Here is a 25,066-nt window from a genome sequence, read left to right on the forward strand (position 1 = left end):
GCAGCAGGGCTACAGCTACATCAGCAGCCTTTCTCAGGGGAGTGCCAACCAAGGATATTCTGGAAGCTGCTACTTGGAGTTCAGTGCACACCTTCACCAAACACGGTCACTTACCTCTTTACTCTAAGACTAGAGCTGGTTTTGCCACTGCAGTTTTGCAGGGCCTGCTAGCTTCTTCTAACCCTGTTTGACTCCACCTCCCCTCCTTAGCTTTGGGATTCAACCCAAGTGTGATGACTGCAGCAGGGTAACACGATGAACATAGTACAGTTTTGTACCTACCATAAATGTAGATGTTCGAGTGTTCACCCTGCTGCAGTCCAGGTTACCCTCCCTCCATCCCCTCTGAACTAGATGAACTTATCTCTACCACTTTATCCTATACTACCTCTGTGGTGTATTTGCTTGTACCTAAGGGTTTTGTTTTATTTTTATATAGCCATATGTATGTATATATATATATATATATATATATATATATATAGCCTACCTTTTGGGGGCAGCTGACATCTGGGGCAAGAAAAACTGAAGAAAATGGCGTCGGATGCCTCTTATATACCCCTGACGCACTGACGTCAGGGAAGAAGCGACAGCAACCAACGCCTGACCAAGATTTTGGAATTCGGGCCGACTGCGGGACCGCCTGATGGCAGGATAACCCAAGTGTGATTACTGCAGCAGGGTGAACACTCTAACATCTACATTTATGGTAGGTACAAAACTGTACTTTTTTACTTCAGGTTAGAGATTGTCTTCCCCTATTGGGATTAATTGATAATAGGCAAAGAGAAAGGGATAGGTACGGACGTGCCAAACAAAGCCCATCTTTGGTAGAGTTTTCAGGTAAGTTTAGAACAGAAGCCGCTGTTAAAAAAAGGGATGATATTTAACACACAAATAATTGCACAATAACTGAGTCATTTGTAGGAGGTTAGAAAAGGCTGGGAGAAAACAATAGAAAGGCAATTTACAAAGGAACAATGGGAAGAAATTTGTAAGCCTCCTAAGTATGCAAAAAAATCTGTAAGGTTTAGGAATTTTTCCCCCTGGAGGTGTTTGCATTGTTATTGTATCCTGTGTAAACTTCAGAGCATTTTTCTTCGGGTAGATAGCAAATGATGGAAGTGTGACAGGCAAGACAAGAGGTAATTAGGAACATGTTTTTAGGGACTGTAACAAGTCGGTAGACTTTAAAAACTCCTGCAGAGTACTTTGACAGAAATGAGGGAACAAATTGTCGTAACTATGGAAGTAATTATTTTTTGAGCTGTGATATAGGATCTGAATTGCATAGACATAGTAAGGCCTTAACTAAGTTTATTGGCTGCCTCCCCCCCCAAAAACACACAAACTATCGCTAGAAAATGGAAGTCCAGAATCTGTTCCTAGGCTTGCCTACAAGTGCTTGAGTTGAAATTGCTCAAGTAACAGCACATTGGAGAGAAAAAAAATATGAATGGCCATTAACTCTGAACTCTGTTTTCCACACAAAGTCCTTGCTGGTGCAGTTTCTAAGTTTGCTGTGGCAATGATTTATTTGTTTTCGGCGATATTTCCCTTGGAGTTAGTGTGTGTGTGTATGTATGTATATATATATATATATATATATATATATATATATATATATATATATATATATTAATGGTGTGAGGAGGTCCCCCCATATTGGGGGAGGGGGCTTGCCCCTCCTTTAAAAAAAATGTTTTCACCCTTCCGATTTTTGGCATTTTTTTTTTCTTGCTTTCAGCTCGTCGCTTTCAGGAAGTTGGTGTTTCATAGTAGAACCTTATTCCTAACATAAGAAGCATTCTGGATATTTTAAAAGAAGTAAAAGAACTGATGTTGGGATCTTTAAAAAGGGGAAAAGGCATATTTCATAGAAATAAATGGCTTTTGTGGGAACAATACATGTAGGATAATTTTCAGGAGGATTGGTGAGGTTTAAGAGAAGGTATGAATTTTTGCCACTTGTAGTGTTTTATTCGACAGTAACTTCAACTATTCTACAGATTTGTTTTCTTTTGCATTAAAGTATGTCATCCTATGTTGGAGATTAAATTGTGATTATTTAGTAAAGATGTTAAAATTAAAAAGGAACTGTTGCATAACTTGAATTTAAGGCTGGATGAATATTTAAATCTGATGTAAATGAAAGGAAAATTGTACACATTTTATTGGATGGTTGGCTTGTTTCTGTCACAGAAGTAAATCTGGTACTAAAAAAATTAATTAACCATAAAGTGATATTACCTTTAGAGTCAGGGCATAATTTACTACAGCCATTCTACAGGAACTGCTGCAGCCTAGGGCCAGCCACCCTCTGGTCCATAATCATCCCAAATGTTATTGCAGCAGTAAATATTATAAGCATAGTACACGTGTTAGGAACTTGGGGTATTTGTCACTATTTGAGTATCTCAACTCTTAATAACTTTTATCTGGTTGCTCTTCTTTCCTATGGGTTTTTCTGGGGCTGTGGCTGGCACCCTGTCATTTGTCCCTTTACCTTCCTTTTCTGTTGCCCTTACAATGTGTTCTCCTCCTCAGTTTGCCCTAGAATTTGGAGATAAAGCTTTGCAGGATCCTGCAGATATATTCTGTGGTGGGTATTGGGGTCGTGCTGTGGTCTTTAACCTGTATGTTAAGTTCTAATGCAACTGTATTTTTAGGAAATTACTGGTTATTTGGAAGATCTTTAAAAAATTGGATCATGTGATGTCCTCCTATTCCTATGTTGCAGTGTTCTTGTTGTGGGATTTCCTGCCCTCAGGTGACTCGTACGTTGGCTCCTATACAAAAGCTTCAGCTTGGCTGTTGCAGCTGCATGGGATGTCGCACGTAAGGCCATAAACCAGGGGCCTTAAATGTGACATCTGCACACACAATCCTTAGAACTTTTCAGCCGCAGATGACCGAAGCATTGTGTGTTTGCTCCTTCACATCAGACATCTCAATAAAGCTAAGTAACCCATTGGGTTTTTTCTTCATATCTATTTGTTATTGCTTAGGCTTGGTTTGTTGCAGCAATTTATAGCCGGCGTCAGGTAAAAAGGGTAAATGCCAATGTGGGCACCAGACACCCCATAAAGACTCTCATGATCGGTGTGTTTTTTGCTTAGGCCGGGAGCACGACCATACAGCTTGCTCCATTTGTCAGTCATTTGTACCGAAGACCCTATGCAGCCATCTGGCCATGCTTAACCTGTATTTAGAAAACCAGTGCCTTAAGCAGTTAGCCCTAAGAATGGATCCTGCCTCAGAGGCCGCATCTGAACCTCTTGCGTAAGAAGGCCAAAATTTCCTAGGCCTTCATAAGCAGCTCCGTTATCGGATGCCCTGCTAGCTGCTGATTTAGGAGCTGAGGGACGCCCAGCGGATCAGTTGACTTTGACTACCTTTGTGGAAGCCGTTGCTCAACCGACGACCAGCACGTCCCCGGAGTCAACCCAGACCCCAACTACAGTGGAGGTTGAGGGGGAACCAGAATCTGTGGAGCCTCAGACCGGGATCCTGCCTTCGGATATGGTTCCTACCAGACCCGATTCCAGACCTGCTCCAACGTCTATCCCAGCAAAAAAGAAACAGAAAACCAAGCATGCCTCTCCCACTGCAGAAGGCCTACCTAACTGGCAGTCCTTCACTTCTTCCCTAATGCAGGCCTTTATGGCCCTTAGGCCTTATCCTGCACTGCTCTACCTTTGCTCAGCCCTAGGCCTGCTTCAGCCTCTTCCCTCCCCCCCTGACATCTCAGGTTAGTGAAGAATATGATGCATCGACTCTGAGGACTCGATATCTTACACCTCCCAACCTGCTTCATCCAAGAAGTATTATTCTCCTGGTGAGGAATCTATAGAAAGAGATTCACCCCTGGGGATATCACATTTGGTGAGACTATCACCAAAATGAAAGACTACTTCAAATGGGATACCTCACAAATGTCCGATTCCCAAAAGAGGTATTTTGAGCTTCTTCAAGTAGAATCCCCCTCCCCTTCTGCTGTTCCACCAATTCTGCCTGCATACCTGGATGCCTTTAATTCTGCATCTAAGTCTCCAGACTCACAGCCACTTGCCCCCAAGTGACCATATCACTTTTACAAGGTGCCTGACTAGCAAAAATTATTTGTCAAACCACCCTTAGCAGACCCAGCAATGATTGCCACCCATCCTGATAAGCAATCCAGACTCATTCTCTCTGCCTTACTCCTACCCACTGATAAAGACAGAAAATCTATGGATAGGATTGGTAAGAAGGTCTACACATCCTCCATTTTGGCTTTCAGAGCCATTAACTATCAGACGCACATCACTAAATATGTTCTGGACTTGGTCTCTCAAGCCTCTTCCATGCTGGCCACTATCCCTGACTGCCCCATTAAGGCTGACATCTCCTCCAAACTTTTTCTGGCTACACAAGTAGCCAGACACTCGATTAGATGCAGCTATGATGCTGCTGAAGCATCCGCTTGTTCTGCTTCAGTTCTCAGGCGATACTCCTGGCTGAGACTTAAGAATCTCCCAGAAGTCTTTGTTAAAGATCTTGGATGCCCCCCTGGACCACAATTTCCTTTTTGGAAAACAATCTGCAGATCTTAAAAATCTGCAAGAAAAAAGTAAAGAATTGCAGGACATAAAACATGTATTGGTGTCCCCCATTCCCAAATACTACAGAATCTATCCAGCTAAAGCCACCTTTGTAAGGCAAAACACACCCCAGGTGGGTACTTCCTCTTCCAGATCTAGAAGAGATGCAAGAAGACCCACCACTGCTAGACCTGCTGCCCTGCATCCTCAACCTAGACAACCTTTTCAGGACAGAGGAGGCCCCAACAATACGTGACTGCCTTGCCTCCCTACCACTCTCAGCACGCCTTTCCCACTGCCTCCCCTTCTGGGAAACCATAACCTCAGACAAATGGGTACTAGCCATAATACAAAAAGGATATTTCCTCTCCTGGAAAGAAGAAACATCCACGAGAGGCATCCCTTTCCCTCCCATAAACCAACAGCATCTCCTTCCACAGGTTCTGACAGACCTTCTGAAGTGGGGTACCATAGAACCTGTCTCCTCAGGACAGGAAGGAAAAGGTTTCTACTCCTGTCTCTTCCTGGTTCCCAAGATGTACGGCCCTTGGAGAGACCCATCTTAGACCAATCCTTCTTAAGTCTTGACCTTCAGGCGCCCACCTTCAAAATGCTGTCACTTCCAAATCTGCTTCCTCTCATACCAGTCAAGGCCTTTATGGCCACCTTGGACCTAAAAGAGGCCTACTTACACGTACCCATCAGAACTTCCCACAGAAGATGTCTGCATTTCTCTGGGCCCTCCTCTCATTTCCAATTTACTGCTTTGCTCTTTGGTTTGTCCATTGCCACCCCCCCCCCCCCGAATGTTCACAAAATGCCTGGCCCCGGACATTGCCTTCTGCAGAACTCAGGGAATTCAAATTTATCCCTATCTGGATGACATCGTAATACTGGCAGAGTCCAAAGATACCCTGTCAAATCATCTGCACTTCACCATGTCCCTTCTTTTAATCTAGGATTCACCCTCAACCTTCCAAAGCCTCCTTGAACCCAGACCAGGACAATAGTTTTTTGGGATGCAGAATCTGAACGGACAGAATGAAGGCCTTTCTTCCACAAGACAAGGTCCTATCCCTGACCTCCCACTTCAAAGAGATGCTACAGACACATGTAATAACTGCAAGGCAATTCCTTTGATCCCTGGGCTTAATGGCAGCAACTATCCCTATGTTCCCACTGGACAGAATGCATATGCGCAAGCTACAGTGGTACCTCAAAAACATTTGGTCCCAGCACCAAAATCATTTGGAGCCAAGTAATCCCCCTCCTTCCCTGTCTAAAGAAAGAGATCAGCTAGTTGATAAAACAAGTCCAGCTAAACTCAGGGCTTCCACTCCATCCCACCCCCCAACCCAGGTAATGCATATACAGATGCCTCAGATTCAGGGTGGTGAGCAACAGTGGCATCTTACAGAAGGAAAGACTTAGAGACTTTCTTGTACTTCTTCAGCACAGACCTCTTGCAATTCCCCCTGTTCTAGACATAGTAGATGATGTTTTCTCAAGTCCGGCCTGTCTCCAGAATCTTTACCTCCTACCCCTGTCAAGCCAGACAGATACTACAGGGTCCCAGACACCCATAAATTTCTTTACAAAAACCCTGCTGCTGACCCAGAAACTATCTCACAGGGTCCCAAAGGGGTCAAGGCTGCTTCTGCCAAAAACCCTGTTCCCTCAGACAGAGATTCTAGGGCTTTGGACAGTTGGGGAGGGTGAGGAGTTTACACTTCTGCTACCTTGGCTGTAAGGGCTTTAAATTGTCAGTTTCATATGCTCAAATATCAGCAATATTTAATTTCTTTGTTAAAACAAAAAATGTTGACAAATTCTGAATGTACTGAGAACAAAGATTTGCAGGATTTATTGCATGCAGCTGAACAAGTGGGAAAACGCACTTTGCTATGTGGCTATGATTCACTGGAGGCCTCGTGCAGGGCCGCTGTTACAGGTTCTGTTATTAGAAGGCATGCTTGGTTAAAGGAACAGAATCTGCCTGATCATGTTAAAGCTAAATTATTGGATGCTCCATTACAGCATGATACATTGTTTGGTGTTAAGGCAGAGGAGGTGTTAAAGAAAATGGAGGATAAGGCAAAATCTATGCAGACAGTAAAGGATTTCTTACAGGTACATCCACCCAGATTTAGCAGGAACTGGCCTTCTAAGAATTGGTCCTTTCCAGTGTCAGACAGACCACAAAGAGGCATATTCAGACGCCCTAGAGGCAGGCGACAGCCCCAGGGCTCATACAGGCCCAAACAATGGGGTGCTTCTACCTCCAAAAGCGGAGAAGACAAATCACAGCCTTGTAGAAAACAGTCCCAATGACTTCCCTCTGCCAATGCCAAGCACTTATTTTTTGGCAGCACCCTTAGGGGGAAAGCTAGCACTTTTTCACAAAACTGGCACAAGATCACCCAGGACAAATGGGTCTTAAATATAGTCTCTCAGGGCTACAGGTTCCACTTTCACACCCTTCCAAAGGCAAAAGGTATGCCAGACCTGCCACACAATCAATGGGCAGAGGCACAAAAACAAGTTTCATCGATCATGGACATGGGGGCTATTCAGCCAGTGCCACAACAAGAGCAGGGACAAGGATTTTGCTCAAGACTTTTCTTAGTACCAAGAAAGGACAAAGCCTGGAGACCAATTCTGGACCTGTCTATACTAAATACTTTTCTGGACGTTCCAAAAATTCAAAATGTTGACTCTACAGCAGCTTCTGCCCATGCTGGACAAGAAGGCTAGGCTTGTAACTTTGGACCTCAAAGAGGCATACCTGCATGTCCTAATCAGACAGACCTGCAGAAGATACCTCAGATTCATAGCTGGCTCAAGGCACTACCAATTCTGTGCACTGCCCTTTGGCTTATCTACTGCGCCCAGGGTCTTCACAAAATGCCTGGTGCCAGTAATTGCATTTTGCAGACAAAGAGGAATTCAAATATACCTCTACTTGGACGACTGCCTTATTCAAGCAAAGGACAAAGATATTCTACAACAGCATCTGGCGTTTATAAAAAGATTACTAATTTGCCTAGGGTACACAATAAACGAAAATAAATCAAAACTAGTGCCCTCTCAAGAGATCATATTCCTGGGTGTAAGCTTAAATACAACTGCCCATATGGCTTATCTCACGCCAGACAAACAAAGGCCTCTGACTTCTTACTTCAAAAAAATGGCAACAAAGACCCAGTTATCTGCAAGGAAAATTCTGCAGGCTCTGGGCCACATGGCATCCTGCATTCTACTAATTCCATATGCAAGACTGCATATGAGGAAACTACAATGGTATCTAAAAAGTGTTTGGACTCAACCTTGCCACAGCCTGGAAACCTTAATTACTCTTATTCCCTGCCTGCAACAGGAATTTCAATGGTGGTCACAGGCCTGTCACCACAACAAGGGACAGCCATTCACCTTACCCACTGCCAGGCAGACACTAACAACAGGTGCATCAGATTATGCCTGGGGGGCACACATGGCAGGAAAATGTATTTAAGGCACATGGCCCACAAACCAAATGCATATTCATGTCAATCAAAAAGAGATGCTAGCTGTACAAAATGCCCTGAAAGCCTTCAAGGACCTACTTCATCCAGGACAACTACTGATAAAGACAGACAATACTACAGTCATGTGGTACATAAACAAGCAAGGGGGCACACATTCCTATCCCCTCTGCAGGCAAGCCTTGACTTTATGGAACACAACATTGACTTATCAAGTACATCTGCAAGCACAATTCCTGCCAGGAAAGACAAATACTTTGGCAGACGAACTAAGCAGAAACCTCATGGATCCTCGCGAGTGGAAACTGGATCCACAAATCTTCAACATGATAACAGGGGAATGGGGATGCCCAGACATAGATCTATTCGCCTCCCCTCACAACTGCCAGCTACAGAGATTCTGCACTCGGACTTATCACAAGCAAGCATGGAAAGTGGACGCCCTTTCATTCAGCTGGAAAGCCCTTACAGTATATGCCTTCCCTCCTCTGCCTCTCCTCTCCAAGGTTCTCCTAAAGGTCAGACCAAGAGAAGCCAAAAATGATACTGATTGCCCCAGACTGGCCATGCCAGCAGTGGTACCCAATCCTAAAGAGCTTGTCTCAAGGCCCAGCCTGGACATTGCCTCTAGTACCTCATTTGCTGACCCAACAGAACAATCAGATCCTACACAGCCAACTCAAAACCCTAAATCTGTCTGCATGGCAAATAATGTAATCATTCAGAACACGCCTCTCTCTAAAGCAGTTATGGATGTTATTTTGGAGACCAGGAGGCCCAGCACCAGAAAATCTTATGCAGAAAAATGGAAGAGATTCTGTGCTTGGAACCAAGCGCAGGGAATTGACTCACTTATTCCTCAGATTTTGCAATACGTAACTGAGATGCTGGACAAAGGCCTATCCTTCTCATCAATTAAGATCCATGCCTCTCCCATTTCAGCTCATTACAATATGGACCCACCTATTTTTTCTCATCCACTGCTAAGTTTCTCAGAGGGGCCAAAAACATAAGACCTCCTAGTAGAGCTCCAGTGCCTACATGGGACCTCAATTTTGTCTTGGAAAAACTCACACTGCCTCCTTTTGAGCCAGCCAATACAGCAGAGATAAAATACTTGTCATGGACAACCGCTCTTCTCCTAGCAATAACTTCAGCAAGAAGAGTCTCAGAGTTACAGGCACTAATGGCTGTGGAACCTTTTATTATTTTTCATCAGGACAGGGTTCCTCTAAGGACAAACCCCACATTTATGCCTAAGGTAGTCTCCAGTGTGGCTCTTAACCAAACCATACATTTTGCCTACCTTTTATCCAAACCCACAGAATAAGGGGGAGAGACTTCTGCATACTTTGGACATACACAGACAGCTACGCTTTTACTTGGACAAGACTAAAGCCTTCAGAAAGACTGAACAACTCTTAGTGGCATATGCTGCAGGTTCCCAAGGAAAAGCCATTTCAAAGCAGACTATTTCAAAATGGATAGGCCACTGCATTTGTTTCTGCTATTCACAACATGGCAAATCAGTGCCCAAGGGCGTTAGGCCACATTCTACCAGAGCAGCAGCCACTTCAGCAGCCTTCCTCAGAGGAGTGCCAACCAAGGATATTTTGGAGGCTGCAACATGGACTTCAGTGCACACTTTTACAAAGCATTACCATTTACCTCTCTACTCTAAATCCAGAGCAGGCTTTGCCACTGCAGTTCTGCAAGGCCTCATAGCCACTCCAAACTCTGTTTAGGCCCAACCGCCCAAAAGCAGCTTTGGGATTCAACCCAAGTGTAATGACTACAACAGTGAAACACAATGAACATAGTACAGTTGTGTACCTACCATAAATGTAGATGTTCGAGTGTATTCACTGTTGCAGTCCAGGTTACCCTCCCACCATTCCCCCCTTTTCTTTGCTGGGACTTATCTGTACCTATCTATTCTATATAACCTATGTGGTATATTTGCTTGAAGATGAAGGTTATGTGCATGCTTTTTTATGATCATAATTTTTACAGACTACCCTTTTGGGGGCACCTGACATCTGGGGCAGGAAAAACTGAAGAAAATGGCATTGGCTGCATCTTTTATACCCCTGGCGCACTGACGTCAGGGAAGAGGCGACATCAACTGACGCCGGACCAGGACTTTGGAATTCAGGCCGACTGCTGGTTGCATGCCAGCAGGATAACCCAAGTGTAATGACTGCAACAGTGAATACACTCGAACATCTACATTTATGGTAGGTGCACAACTGTGCTTTCCCCCTACTTCACAGTCTAGCCAAGGGCAATCACTAAAAGTTACCCCACAAGGTGGACCTCCTGACACAAGAAGAGGGAACCACCCACACTTGCAAATGTTGCCCGTGACACTGTGGGTGATATACTTTTGATCCTATTCAGCCACCACTATTCAGAGGACGTGCTTTCAGTCCTGATGGAGGCCAGGAAGCTTACAACAAGAAAATCATACCTAGCTAAATGGGAAAAAATTACTAAATTGTGTCTAGACAAGGGAAGGGACCCTTGCATTGCTGTTACCCCATAGTTCTTGCGTATGTGTGTCAACTGATTAAAAAGTATACTTTCTTTTCTTCAGTGAAAGTACACCTTTCCGCAGTATTAGCCTGCTTGCCTCTTGACTCTCCCGTGCTAGCCAGGCTCAATGTAAAGCTCTTCCGTAAAGGGGTGTTTCACATTAGACCTCCAAAAAAAACCTAGCCCTCTGCCCTGGGACCTTAACTTCATCATGGAAAAATTTACCCAACACCCATTTGAACCTGCTGCAACAGCTTCCCTGCAGATGTGTACATGGAAAACAGTTCTACTAGTTGGCTATCACCTCACCCAGAATGGTTTCAGAGCTACAGGCCTTAGTGCCCCCCCCCCCCCGTACTACGTTCCACAAAGACAGGGTAACCCTGTGAACTAACCCCTCCTTTATGCCCAAGGTGGTCAACGATTTGTCATTAAACCAATCTATCCACCTTCTTTCCCTCTCCCACCAACGAAGGGGAAAGGATATTTCACTCCCTGGATGTACACAGACAACTAAAATTTTACCTGGACAAAACAAAATCCATTAGGAAATCTAAACAACTCTTTCCATCACAGAGCATTGGGTAAGGCAGTCTCCAAACAAACATTGCATGTTGGATCAGGAAAGCCATCTGTCTTTGCTACTCCCACCATGGGAAGAATACCCCAATGTGAGTAAAAGCCCATTCCATCAGGCCATTGGCCACCTTCAAGGCTTCCCTAAAAGGTCTGGACACATCTTCCATTATGGAAGCAGCCACATGGTCCACTGTCCAGACTTTCACCAAACACTACAAGCTAGGCCAGGTCTCCAGAGCATGTGCAGGATTCACCAGGGCAACCCTACAGGGCTTTGTAGAATCTTCTTCTGGATCCACCACCCTTTCATCCAACTAAACTGTGGTACTCTCCCACCACAAGAATACTGTAACATAGGAATAGAAGGACATAGATTAGTTGTGTAAAATCTTATCATAACCATATATGTCCTTCTCTTCCATGTTGCAGTATTCTTTCCCACCCACCAATAACCCTCTCTTCATTCTCCTTTTCATCCCAGCGTGTCCCTAGGTCCTAATATCGTACACCTTTCACCCTGGACCTATTAATGCTACAGAAAGACCCCAGAGTCCCATACCTGACACAACTGGCACCTCCTCCTGCTGGGCCTTCTACTCTACCTGCTGATCTTCAAATTCTGAGGATTGTGTGTGCAGACCGTCACATTTAAGGCCCCTGGTTTATGGCCTTATGTGTGACGTCCCATGCAGCTGCAACACTCAAGCTGAAGCTTTTGTATAGGAGCCAATGTACGAGTCACCTGAGGGCAGGAAATCCCACAACAAGAATACTCCAACATGGAAGTGAAGGGCATCTATGGTTATGGTAAGATTTTACTCGGCTATTCTTTTTTGTAATTGCTTGGTTAATGTGAATGGGTTAGTTTGTCCCCAGTTAGGTGGCAAGGCAAACACATGTTTTATGTAGCTACTTTGATGTAGGAATGGCAAGTCAGTAGCATTCACTTTCTGGTTGTTGCTTTTTATGCTGTCATTTTGGTAATGCACAAAAGAAGTAATGATTTTTCCATTATGCATTTTGTTGGTGAGCTCTCAAGAGGGAGGCAGCTCAACAGATGATATATTTTTGGTTCTCCTTAATTACTAATTCTTTACCATGCTGTACAGAAGCCAGTATGAATAACTTGCACTGGGGGGGGGGGGGTATTGTTTCCCTTCTCCCTTGGCATGCGGCTATGAGAAGTGTTAAGGAAGTGGGAGGGTCAGCCAGTTACATTGTCAGGATTAACTTAGTATTGTCTTGTGGCTGCCGCATGTGCTTGTGTTTGTGTGCGTGTATATCTTTATTTTGTTTATTCCATATAGATACATAGGAAGCTCTTCTGATACATACTTGCAGTAAATTGCTTAGTCATTGTGTTGTACTCTGTGTGTGTGATAACACAAACTTGTGGTAATGTGTTAATTCATATATTGGCTTCCTTTTTAGGTGGTATAATATTTTGAGGACATTGGAACGTCCCAAAAAAGGAAGTGGGTAAGTCTTGCTGTACTATGTATTTGTATGTAAGTGTTGGGTTCCGTATTGAAATATTGGTGCCCATACTTTACTCTCCCCAGAAAGACCGAAAATACAGAAGAGTAGCGAATGTTGAACATCACTGTTCTCCTTTAAACTTGTTTGTTGCAGGGGGCAAGCCCTTTGGGAATCTCGGGCTTGCATAAACCATTCAGTCTCAACATTACAGGACTTGGTATTACAAGTCTTAAACATGCAAATGGTTATCGGATGGTGGCTTGTTTTAAGTGTACCTTTTGTCTAGGTTTTTGTGTGTTCATAGTATCACCTTTTGTTCTCATGCAATATTCTGAAAATGAATATGGGAACAGTTAATCTGCAAGCAATTCTGCTAGGAGCATTAATATTTTTTTTTCATTACTGGAAAATTTGCTACATTCCCACAACATTGATATTATTGTTTGTGAAACATGGTTAAAGAGCAGTGACTGGAAACCAGTTCTGCCAGTGTGTAAATGTTTTTACTGTAATAGACACTCTAACAATATCAGATGGAGGTGTTATAATGGGGATTAAAGATGGTTATGAGACCTGTGATTATTACATGTTCAGTGATGACACCAATACTATAGATTGTGTAACTGTAACAGTAAAGACAACCCTGGAACATATAACAATTATCTGAGTGTATAGACCACCGAAGTCAAGTGCTGATGACCCAGAGGGCACAGGAGGGAAGAATAATAGCGGCTGGGGACTTTAGTTTACCAGAAACAGACTAGAATAATATTGATTCAGCAACATTAGTAAAGAAATTACTACTAGGGACTGGAACAATACTATTCATTGTTTGTGTTCGTAAATTACTGTTATTTCATGTCATGTTTTACCACTGTTGATGTGTAGTGATCATGGGGTCATAAAGGTTAATTTGTTGCTAGATAATTATACCAAACTGAAATCTAAACTAATATACAAAAGATTAATTACAGATTATGGAATCAAAGCAGTCACAATGTAAAACTAATTGGAGCAATACTTTTAGTGGAAAAACTGCAGAAAGAATTTGGAAAGTTTTGAGAGAGAAACTGAGTGCAAAAAAAAATACAGGATCTAGGCATGGAACATCAGGGGGATATATTTCCATTAAGAACAAGATATGTGATTAAAGTGAGAGACAAAAATATATAAGAAATGGAAAAGAGGTTGAACTACAACTTTGAAAACTGAAATAACCATGCTGGAAAAACAAATTATGCATAGTTTAAGACAAGATCAAGAAAAATTTGAAATGTTTTACAAAGATATTGAGCACAATAGGAAAGCATTTTATAGATACATAAGAAATGGTAGGAGTAAAGACATACAAACTGATAAACTGTGTGTAAATTCTAAAATGTATTCTCAGATGCAACAGATTATAGATGATTTATAAAATCGTATGCAAAACAATTTGGTTCCTTAAAGGGAGGTGATAAGTTGTCCTACTGACATCCAGGTAACCTTGAATACTGAAATCCAAATTAGATTATATTGAAAAAGAACTATGTAAACTGGATCCAAATGAAGCACAGGGAGGAGACAAAATTTGTAATAATGACCTGAAAACACAACAAGCACTTGGGTTCCTCAAGATTGGAGAAGTGCCTATCAAACCTGTCTTTAAGGGAAAGGTGAATGGGACAAACCTAGAATCATAGAACCTTGCGTCTTCTTTGTTGTTGTGGAAAAATATTGGTGAAGGTAGTATTGGATAAGTTATTGTCAGAAATGGAAAGGCTGAGACTATATCAGTATGCATATGTTGAAAGTAGATCTGTAACTACCTGTAACATGATCTACATAAGTTAGTATTTGGTATTGATATACTTTTGATAATATGCATAGTTGCATGACTTATATATAGGACATGGCAAGTATCTTACAGCAATTGGACAGGTGAAATTGTTGGTTACAATCAGGGTGTCCCACATAGATCTGTCCTGAGCCCTTACTTGTTTAGATAGGTCTGAAAGATACAATCTTTCGGTTAAGATGTTCTACAGTCTGTATGCAGATGATCTGAAATTAAGTAAACTGATCACATGTGGTGCAAATAGGGCATGTCTGCAAAAGAACTTGACCAAATTGACCATTTGGGCACAGGATAAATACATCAAAAACTAAGCATATGAGATTTGGGAGACAAAAAACTGAAAAGTGACTGTTTAATACAGCACACAGTAATTGAAACTTGTAGATTCATTTAAGGACTTGGGTGTATTGGTAGACCCAGCTTTGAGTTTTCCAGTCCTATGAATCAACTTGTTAATGATAGTTTTAAAAGCCATTGTTTGTTAATTACATTATACCCAGACTTATACCCAGACTTGAGTGTACAAGAAAACAAGTATGAGTAAACTGGAAAGAGTACAGCGGAAATATTCCAAGGGCATCCGTGGATGTGAAAATTTAAGTTATTATGAAAGGTAAATATTGGAACTTGTACAGTGTCTCATAGATATTTAAGAGGAGATCTTATTCAGTTATGTAGTGCATTTAGAGACAGCTACCTCTGGGAATGTTTGGGGTTACCAAAAATACTAGACAATAATCAGACAACCTATATAGAAGAAAAGAGTCTATAATTGTATTTAGATATGCTACCAATACATGCAACTCTAAACGAAGTGCAGAAGGCGTCATTACTGGGCACATTGTGGGTCCTGCGAAGAGCACTTTTGGCTGACATCAAAGAGTGAAACAATACTAATTTCTTGATCTTTAATCGTACTTTGACTTAGAATGGGGTCCATTTCTGTCATGGTATTAGAAACCCAAAAGATGTGGAGAAATTAAAAAAAAAAAAAGATTCTATAGGCATGAGAAGTGTACTAACTGGTTTTCTGAGACAGTAGCTGATGCATGGAATAGACTACCAAATTACATTAAAGCAAGCACTAATTTAGATAGTTTTAAGAACAGCCTGCACACTTATTATGGGAAAAATGGTATATTGGCAAGCTGTAAGGGCATTAATGCCTGTGCTTGAAATATTTATATGTATGTCAGTACTGGCTCAGTTCATCAGTTGAATATGAAGGAAAGGAGTGAAAAACAGGAAAAGCAAGAAAGTGAAGAATAGCAAGTTGAGGAAAACACACAAGTTTGACCATAAGGTGTGACAAGTAGGGAGGAAGGAAGGGCAGTATTTTTAATGGGAAGAAGAGCTGCTAGGGTAGGTAAAGGAGAATGTTTGGGGAAAGAATCTAGGGAAAATGGACAGTTTGTAATAGTAGCGGCAGCAAACAAAATGCAGACATAGGCAGGCAGTTGTAGTGTATATACTTAAAATGTGGGGATGACAGTTTATGGACATAGAATGACCAGGGGGTAGGCTGCTGTTGATGATGAGGGTGGACATTGAACAAGGTATGGGGAATGACACTTGTTTTGGGAGAAGGGAAGGTTGCAGTGGCAAACCATTTAGATGCAGGTAGATGAAGGTGGTGGATGGGGAGAGGGAAGAGGCCATTGACAGATGCTGTACCATCCCAGAGGGCAACACCCAGTCATCATTCACCAAAATGACTGACATTATGGGAATTATGCACTTCAGGTAGCCTGATGGTTGGGGCCTTACTGGTTGAGTGACTTGACAGGCTGTCCTAGGAGCTGCTCAGTCATGCTGGTTGGCATCCAGTTGGTTGCACCTATGATAACATCAGTCTTTTACTGTCTCACAGCTTGAGTTGCAGAGATCCATCCAGACTGCTGTTACTTGAGGAGACTGTGCCTTCCTGAGAAGTAACTGTAGAGACCACCAATGATTCCCTAAAGGTCACCTTCAGCAGGGTGACATCCATACCCCTGCCAAGAGATCGAACTGCTGAAGAGTGGCAGCCTACAGGCAGAGCCATTGGCGTGTTCCCATTGAAGCAACTGCTGCTAATCCATGATCTAGATCACAATGGGACATGTAGAATGGAGAGAGAGAGAAAACTTAACTTTGCTGAGATGGTTACATACATTTGCAGCTACACAGTGAAGGGCAAGATTTGGCATATGCATCCCACTACCAGAAGAGCTGCTGCTCCTTCCAGTGACCTCCTATGATGATAATCTCTCACTCCTTGGCTGTTAAGAAAGTAGACACTCTTCATTACACAGCTACACCAGGTAATACAGTAAGAGGGAAAAATGCTTCCCAAATCTGTCCAGTCCTCTCTCTAGTCTCTGCCTCATTGTGATAAAGTATGTCAGTGTGGTGCTGCTGCTGCTCACTGTACAGATGCCAGCAGTGCTTATCAGAACAGGTAATGCCAGTGGCATCAGTTACCATCTTAGCAAGCATCCAGCTTGAACAAGGGCCAATCATATCACCTCAGTAGATGTTCTTCGTGTTTCACTGTTGCAGTCTTCACACTTGGGTAATCTGCCTGCAGGTAGCCCTCAGTCGACCCGAATACCAGAGACTTAGTATTTCTGCGTCGGATGCTGTTGCTCCAAGACTGATGTCTGGTAGTCAGGGGTATAAAGACAGGCAGCCAATGCCATTACATCAGTCTTTCTTGCCGAGGAGCCCAAAGCAGAAGCAGTTCGCAAGTGCTGGTCAGCCGCTATCTGAATTTCCATTTACGAATTTAATAATCCTGAAGTCTTCTAAAGCTAAGTACCCTGCTGGGGATCCTTTTTTCTTGCTCTAACCAATATCAGAAACAGTTAACAATTGTTTTGCCTGTGGAAAGCAAATACCTCAGAGATTTTCATTCTTACTGTCACCTGTTTAGGCCCAGACCACAACGTCCCTCGCTGTCGGTTTTGTGCCTTATTTAACACCCGAACCATTCATCGTTGGGCTCTCTTTGTCGCTAAATTCTTTCGCTCTAGATCGTCATATTCTGAAATGGCTTTGGTAAGCCATCCAACTGCTGATATTATGAAAAAATGTAAAGATAAAGACAGAGACGGACTGCAGAGGTCCAAAACTGCCGATGACGCTTCTGTTAAGCTAGTCACCAGTCCACCGGTACTCATTCAGGCACTTTCGCAGCCCCTGATGCCCGCTTCACTGGATTTGCATGCCTCTACTGAGACCCATTCGGAGTCCGGTATGCCGCGAGACTCTTCTTTGACTATGGAACCTGCGGATGTCTCTACTTTGGATGGGTTTGGAGCCGCTGAGCAGGCGCTGGCTTTTGAGGCAGTTATTTGCTCGACCGATGTTCGACTGTAACCGATGACTTTTTTAACCAATGCTACCGAGTTTCTTAGGCCGAGAGTACGCACTCCACCTAGAAAACCGTCTACCAAAGCGCATGCTCCTGCTCCCATGCCACAAAAACAAGTGCTTAGAATGGCTGAAGACCTTATTACACTGATAAGGGGAAGTCAGCCTTCCTCTGCTAAGAGACAGAGTCCAGTCCCCTTCAGCTTCTACAGACCAGGAGTCCGATGACTTTGAAATTTCTGAGTCTGAAGACATGCCCTTATCTGCTTATGAGGATTCAGATGCAGAGTTATCCATTCCCTCTGCCTCCCCTCCAGAGGATTTTTTTTTGGTGAAACCTTGCATACCTTATGAGAGCCTTTCCATTGGAAATGCCAAGACTATCCCCAGTCCAAAAAGAGACTCGTAGAATTTCTAGAGTTGCCTCAACACAGGCCCTTAGCAGTTCCCCCTGTCCTGGATGTTGTGGATGATGTTTTTATGGAATCCAGTCTTACTCCTGACACTTCACCTCCTGCCGTAGGAAACAAGACCGGTACCACAGAGTACCTGACGCTCACAAATTTATTTTCAAGAATCCTACTGCTGACCCAGAGATCATTTCCCAGGGGCCTAAAGGTATCAAGGCTACTACAGCCAAGACTCCCACCCATTCGGACAGGGATTCCAGAGCTTTGGACAGATGGGATAAGAAGGTGTATACCTCTGCAACTCTTGCTATTAGGACATTGAATTGTCAATTTCACATGCTGAAGTACCAGCAACATATTATGGAACTTATTAAATAAAAAGTGGCAACATTTTTAGACTGTGCAGAAAATAAAGCATTGCAGGAGCTTATGCACTCTGCAAGCCAAGTCAGCAAGCATACTTTGCAGTGTGGCTTTGATGCCCTAGAAGCATCTTGCCTGGCAGCAGTCACTGGGCTCTATACTGAGAAGACATGTTTGGCTGAAGGAGCAGACCTTGCAGACCATGTCAAATCAAAGTTACTAGACGCTCCTTTGAATAAGGACTGTTTGTTTGGCACCAAAGCAGAAGAGGTTCTTAAAAAGATGGAAGAAAAAGCTAAGTCTATGCAGACTGTTAAAGAATTCTTACAAGTGCAACCCCATAGATTCAGTAGGCATTGCCCTTCCAAACACTGGTCCTTTCCAGCCCCCTCTAGGCCTTCTCAAGCCAGACCCAATCCCTAATCCTCAAAATAAAGGGGAAAGGATCCTGCACTCCTTGGACGTGCACAGACAGCTCAGATTCTACCTTGATAGGACTAAGCCCTTCAGAAAATCTGACCAGTTACTAGTCAGCTTTGCAACAGGGGCAGAGGGCAAGGCCATTTTAAAACAAACTGTTTCCAAATGGATAGCACACTGCATCCATTTCTGCTACAAGCACCATGGAAACCAACCCCTCAGGGGGTCAGAACACATTCCACTAGGGCAACATCTACCTCTACAGCATTTCTCAAGAGAGTCCCTACCAGAGATATCCTGGAGGCTGCTACTTGGAGTTCTGTATGCATCTTCACCAAGCATTACCATATGCCTATGTTTTCCAAATCCAGAGCAGGATTTGCTACAGCAGTCCTGCAAGACATACTAGCCAGCCCTAACTCTTCTTGACTGCCTCCACCCTTCCTCAGCTTTGGGAATCCACCCAAGTGTGACGACTGCAACAGTAAAATACGAAGAACATAGTGCAGTTGTGTACACTTACTATAAATGTACATGTTTGAGTGTATTCACTGTTGCAGTCCTGGATGTTCTTCGTGTTTCACTGTTAGTCATTACATTTGGGTAATCTGCTGGCAGGTTGCCCTCAGTTGGCCTGAATTCCAAAGTCTTGGGTCCTGCGTCGGTTGCTGTCTTCTCTTCCATGATGTCATGTCATCAGGGGTATGCAGCCGACGCCATTTTCCTTTAGTCTTTCTTGCTGCACGGTGCCCGAAGCAGAAGCATTTCGCAAGTGCTGGTCGGCTGACTACTGAAATATTCGAGTTTGAGTTTCAGAACCGAAGTCTTCACTAAAGCTAAGTACCCTGTTGTGGGAAACTTTTTTCTTGCTTTTTACCGATGTCAGCAAAAGTTAATAATTGCATTACTTGTGGGAAGGAAATACCTCACAAGGATTTCCATTTATGCTGTATTCCTTGCCTAGGCCCTGATCACAACGTGCCTGGCTGTTGGTTTTGTGCTAGATTTAACCAACGCAATGTTAAGCGTCGGTATATTTTTGCATCAAAGTATTTTGGAAACAGATTTAACTACCCAGAAATGTCGTCTGATAGCAATCCAACTACTGGAATACATAAAAAACGCAAAGAAAAGGACAGAGAAAGGCAGTCGAGATCCAAAACAGACGACGAAGCTTCTCCTAAGCCAGTCACCGGTTCGCCGGTACTCAGTGAGGCACCTTCGCAGCCCCTGATACCCGCTACCTTCGAGCCGCAGGCCTCCACCGACACCCATGTGGAGTCCAGCATGCCGCAAGGTACTCAAGGTATTGGACCGACGGATGCATCTCCCTCTGATGGGTCTGGAGCCGCTGAGCAGGCACCGGCTTCTGAGGGTGTATTCAGACCTCAACATTTGTACATCAAACCGACAACAGCTGCAAAGCCAAAGACAAAAGCAACTTCTAAACCTAAAAAAAACGACGCATGAGCCACGTGCACAGGCCTCTATTCCTAAAAAACAGATGATCAAAATGGCTGAATACCTTGTTACCTTGATCAGGGGTACCCATCCCCCTCCAGATAAGAGGTCTAGGCAAGACACTGATTATGAATCTTCAGATCAGGTTTCTATTTCTTCTGATTCCGCTTCTGATCAGGAATTATCTATACCTCCCTATGAGGATTCTGATGCTGAGGAACCTATTCTATCTGCATCTCCTTCTGAGAATTATTCATTTGGAGAAACCTTACATACTTTGAGGGAGCATTTTCACTGGGAGAGTCAAGACTTCTCAGAATCAAAAAAGAGACTCAGGGATTTCCTTTTTCTCCCTCAGTACAAGCCTTTAGCCATTCCCCCTGTTTTAGACATTGTGGATGATGTGTTTTCAGAGTCGAGCTTGACCCCTGACTCCTTACCTGCGGCTCCTGGTAAGCCTGATCCCCGACTCACATAAATTTTTATTTAGAAACCCTGCTGCTGATACTGAAACTATTTCACAGGGTCCAAAGGGAGTTGAGGCCTTAGCAAAAACCCTACCCCCTCTGACAGAGATTCTAGGGCACTGGACAGATGGGGAAAAAAGGTTTATACATCTGCAACCTTGGCAATCAGGGCCTTAAATGGTCAATTTCATATGCTTAAGTACCAACAACATGTTATGGGATTGCTGAAATGGAAAATTATATTGATTTCAGAATGTGCAGAAAATAAAGAATTGCAGGAATTATTGCATGCAGCTGAACAAGTTGGAAAGCATACTTTGCAATGTGGTTTTGATTCTTTAGAGGTCTCCTGCAGCGTCCCAATGACTTCCCTCTGCCTATACCAAGCACTTATCTTTTGGCAGCACCCATAGGGGGAAAATTAGCACTTTTTGCTCAGAATTGGCAGTTAATAACCCAGGACAAGTGGGTACTAAACATCGTATCACAGGGATACAGATTCCATTTCTGCACTCTGCCAATGCCAAGTGGTTGGCCAGATCTGCCAAAAAAAATCTGCCCAGAAACAGGTTAGCCTCTCATGGATATGGAGGCCATTCAGACAGTACCAGAACAGGAATAAGGACAAAGTTTTTACTCAAGAATGTTCTTGGTACCCAGAAAGGACAAGGCCTGGCGGCCAATACTGGATTTATCGATTTTGAACACATACCTGGACATTCCAAAATTCAAAATGCTCACTTTGCAGCAGATTTTGCCCATGCTGGGCAAGAATGCTTGGCTGGTGACTTTAGCCCTAAAAGAGACATACCTGCATGTCCCAATAAGACAGTCGTGCAGAAGATACCTCAGATTCAAGGCTGGCTTAATGCATTACCAAATGTTCGTGTTTCACTGTTGCAGTCATTACACTTAGGTTATCCTGCTGGCAGGCGACCCGAGCTCCAAAGTCTTGGTCCGGCGTCTGTTGCTGTCGCCTCTTCCCTGATATCAGTGCGCCAGGGGTATAAAAGCTACAACCGACGCCATTTTCTTCAGTCTTTCTTGCCGCGCGGTGCCCGAAGCAAAAGCAGTTTGCATGTCCCGGTCGGCCGACTCCTGAGATTTTCAAAATTGAGTTTCAGAACCGAAGTCTTCAATAAAGCTAAGTACCCCGTTGGGGAAACTTTTTCTTGCTCCAGACTGATGTCAGTAAAAGTTAATAATTGTATTTCTTGTGGGAAGCAAATATCTCGTAAGGACTTTCACTCTTACTGTATTCCTTGCCTAGGCCCTGACCACGACGTTACTAGTTGTCGGTTTTGTGCTAGATTCAATAAACACACCATTAAACGGTTTGAATTTGCTTCACATTGTTTTGGCCGAAGGTTTAATTACATAATGCCGTTGGAACAACCGACGACCAGAATTTATAAAAAACGCAAAGACAATGAAAAGGATAGGCATCCGAGGTCCAACACCAATGACTAAGTCTCTTCTAGGCCAGTCGCCGGTTCTCAGTGAGGCGCTTTCGCAGCCCCTGACACCCGCTACCTTAGAGCCACAGGCCACAACCAACAGCCACATGGAGACACCGAGGCCTGTGGAAACTCAAGGTATTGGGCCTACAGAAACTATTCCCTCAGATGGGTCCGGAGCCGCTGAGCAGGCATCGGCTTCTGAGGGTGTTTTCAGACCTTCACAGCTTAAATTAAGCCTTCTACAGCAGCAAAGGCAAAGTCAAAAACTCCATTAAAGACAAGGAAACAAGTACAGCATTCTCCAGAACAGTCAACCATGCCAAAGAAACAGATGCTTAAAATGGCCAAAGACCTAATTACTTTAATCAGGGGTTCCCATCCCCCTCCTGACAAAAGGCCTAGGCAAGATACTGATTATGTTCCTCTGACCAGGTTTCCATTTCCTCCGATTCCTCTTCTGATCAGGGATATTCTCTCCCTCCCTATGAGGACTCTGATGCAGAAGAGTCCATGCCTTCAGCCTCTCCGCCTGAGGATTGTTCTTTTGGGGAAACTGCACACCATGAGGGAGCATTTCCATCCGGAGAGCCAGGATTATTCAGAATCCAAAAAAAGGCTCAGAGACTTCCTTTTATTGCCTCAGCACAGGCCCCTGGCTATCCCCCCTGTGCTTGATATTGTTGATGATGTTTTTTCTGAATCCAGTCTGTCTCCTGATTCTTTACCCTCTGCACCAGTCAAGCCAGACAGGTACTACAGAGTCCCTGACTCTCATAAATTTCTTTACAAAAACCCTGCTGCAGACCCAGAAACAATTTATCAGGGGCCTAAGGGGGTTAAGGCTTCTACTGTTAAAAATCCTGTCCCCTCGGATAGGGATTCCAGAGCTCTGGACAGTTGGGGGGAAAAAAGTTTACACTTCTGCTACTTTAGCTGTAAGAGCTTTAAACTGTCAATTTCACATGCTTAAATACCAACAGTACCTCATGTCATTGTTAAAACAGAAAATGGTTTCAAATACAGAAAGTCCTGACAGTAAGGAAAGGCAGGATTTATTGCATGCAGTTGAACAAGTGGGAAAGCATACTCTTCAATGTGGTTTTGATTCATTAGAGGCTTCTTGTAGAGCCGCAGTTATAGGCTCTGTTATTCGAAGGCATGCTTGTTTGAAAGAACAAACTTTACCTGACCATGTTAAAGTAAAATTATTGGATGCTCCACTACAGCATGATACTTTGTTTGGTGTTAAGGCAGAAGAGGTGTTAAAGAAAATGGAGGATAAAGCAAAGGCAATGCAGACAGTGAAAGATTTCTTACAGGTTCAACCACCTAGATTTAGCAGAAACTGGCCTTCGAAAAATTGGTCCTTTCCAGTGTCAGGCAGGCCACAAAGAGGCAGATACAGATGCCCAAGAGGCAGATCTCAGCCCCAAGGCTCCTACAGACGTAAACAATGGGGTGCTTCAGCCCCCAAAGGAGGGGAAGACAAATCACAACCTTATAGGAAACAATCCCAATGACTTCCCTCTGCAAATGCCAAACACTTACCTTTTGACAGCACCCCTAGGTGGAAAGCTAGCACTTTTCTCAAAAAATTGGCACATGATCACCCAGGACCAATGGGTGATGAATATTGTTTCTCAAGGTTACAGGTTCCATTTCCACACGCTTCCAAAACCAAAAGGCCAGACCTGCCACAAAACCAATGGGCAGAAGCACAAAAACAGATTGCTGCTCTTATGGACATGGGAGCTATTCAAAAAGTTCCACAGCAAGAATAGGGACAAGGATTTTACTCAAGACTTTTCTTAGTACCCAGAAAGGACAAAGCCTGGAGACCAATACTGCAACTGTCAGTCCTAAATACTTTTCTGGATGTTCCAAAATTCAAAATGTTAACACTGCAGCAACTTCTGCCCATGCTGGGCAAGAAGGCTTGGCTAGTTACTTTGGATCTCAAGGAGGCATGCCTGCATGTCCCTATCAGACAATCTTGCAGAAGATACCTCGATTCATAGCAGGCTCAATGCATTACCAATTCTCTGCACTGCCCTTTGGCTTATCTACTGCGCCCAGGGTCTTCACAAAATGCGTGGCACCAGTAATTGCATTTTGCAGACAAAAAGGAATTCAAATATATCCCTACTTGGACGACTGCCTTATTCAAGCATCGAGCAAGGACATTCTTCTAAAGCATCTGGCGTTTGTAAAAACATTGCTAATTTGCCTAGGGTATACAGTAAATGAAAAGAAATCAAAACTAGTGTCCTCTCAAGAGATAATATTCCTGGGTGCAAGCTTAAATACAACTGCCAGGATGGCTCATCTCACGCCAGACAAAGGCAACTGACTCATTATTTTCAAATGATGGCAACAAAAACCCAGCTCACTGCAAGAAAAATTCTGCAGGCCCTGGGCTTCATGGAATCCTGCATTCTACTAATTCTGTATGCAAAACTGCATATGAGGAAACTACAATGGTATGTAAAAAGTGTTTGGACTCAGCATTGTCATAGCTTAGAGACAATCATAACTTTAATTCCCTGCCTACAACAGGAATTCCGATGGTGGTCCCAGGCCTGTCACCACAAGGGACA

At 43.5% G+C, this 25,066-nt stretch overlaps 1 protein-coding gene across 2 annotated transcripts in view; it reads left to right on the forward strand.

Annotated features, from left to right (window-relative positions):
• Positions 1–25,066, forward strand: part of NCOA2 (nuclear receptor coactivator 2) — a 1,980,807-nt gene that overhangs the window by 266,973 nt on the left and 1,688,768 nt on the right. For both annotated transcript variants that reach the window (XM_044067155.1, XM_044067157.1), the window contains exon 3: positions 12,650–12,697. The gene's annotated coding sequence lies outside the window, so the exon portion shown is untranslated. The remainder of the gene's footprint in view (positions 1–12,649; positions 12,698–25,066) is intronic.

This window comes from Protopterus annectens, chromosome 3.part1 (genome assembly GCF_019279795.1).
Source record: "Protopterus annectens isolate FY-2018-M chromosome 3.part1, PAN1.0, whole genome shotgun sequence".
NCBI lineage: Eukaryota > Metazoa > Chordata > Ceratodontiformes > Protopteridae > Protopterus > Protopterus annectens.